Source organism: Pundamilia nyererei, unplaced genomic scaffold (genome assembly GCF_000239375.1).
Source record: "Pundamilia nyererei isolate P.nyererei 1_Seehausen unplaced genomic scaffold, PunNye1.0 scaffold00106, whole genome shotgun sequence".
Lineage (NCBI taxonomy): Eukaryota > Metazoa > Chordata > Actinopteri > Cichliformes > Cichlidae > Pundamilia > Pundamilia nyererei.
Genome location: NW_005187507.1, coordinates 604257 through 605331, shown reverse-complemented (window position 1 = coordinate 605331; position 1075 = coordinate 604257). Strand labels below are relative to the sequence as shown.

Here is a 1075-nt window from a genome sequence, read left to right as displayed (position 1 = left end):
TATATTTTAGGGATGAAATTTCCCCCTAATTTCAAAACCCCCTACGGAGAAGATGAAAAGGATCTTTGAGATGTTTGCACGATGAATATGTACATTAAAAAAAGTTACTAGTCATCTGACTAATCGCTGCAGTATACCAGTGTCAAGCATAGACAAACACTTAGCTGTCTATACTGATAAATTTAGTACTGGCTTTGATATTAAAATGACATTCGGTGAAACTTCACAGTTATAGAAAACTGGTAAAAAAATTAGTCATTCCCACAACAAGACAAGCAAATCTCTATAATACACAGTGATCATTACAGAAATAATAGTCATATGTGAGCACACCAATTATAATAATCAATGTAAAGTTTTTAGCTCAAATATATTCTTCTCCTACCTGATGAGCCTCCAGGCAACGTTTCACAAGCAAAGCGACAGAATTCAACGTCTAGAAAGCACGACAGCAAAGCTCAGCATGACTCTGAATACGAACAGCTCCTTAACTGTGTTTAAGACAGAGAGCCTGGCTGAGGTTGGGGTTTATAAATACACCAGCAGTGTCCATTTTCAGAGAAGGGTGGGGGGGGAAACACCTAACATGCAGTGGGCTGACGCTGTGGGGAGCGTGTAACCACCCCCCCTCCACACTGGTATGTCTCTGTGGTCAGTCAGTCTTTGAGAGAAAAGCCAGCTGAGCCTGGGCCTCCTCCAAACCTGGAGCACAGCAGCAGACCAAAACACAGCTTCCTCTCCTAATACCTAAAAAATTTCTTAGCAAAGCAGCAAAGAATCACAGATCTGCTTGGATCACAGGACAAGACCCTCTGCTAGAAACATACTCGTAGTATGCGGGTCAGACAAACGACATAAATTGTGTAGTTTGGATAAAATTCAAAACACTTCCACTGACTTTACATATGGAAACTGCTAAATTAAAATAGTGATGTCATGCTGTCTTCAGTATTACATTTAAAGCAGTACAGCCTTAAAGAGATCCTACCGGACTCTGGAGCAATGTCCGAATTTGGCTTGTAAATTTGTTTGCATTAGTCTGTCCTAGAGCTGGGCGATAGAACGATAACGATAT

At 40.7% G+C, this 1075-nt stretch overlaps 1 protein-coding gene across 2 annotated transcripts in view; it reads right to left on the bottom strand.

Moving 5' to 3' along the window:
• Positions 1 to 1075, bottom strand: part of klhl21 (kelch-like family member 21) — an 18552-nt gene that overhangs the window by 9101 nt on the left and 8376 nt on the right. Inside the window, exon 1 of one of the 2 annotated variants that reach the window (XM_005740952.1) lies at positions 386 to 482. The exons of the other annotated variant lie outside the window; for it this stretch is intronic. The gene's annotated coding sequence lies outside the window, so the exon portion shown is untranslated. Of the gene's footprint in view, positions 1 to 385; positions 483 to 1075 lie in introns of those variants that run through there. 2 annotated transcript variants of the gene reach the window in all.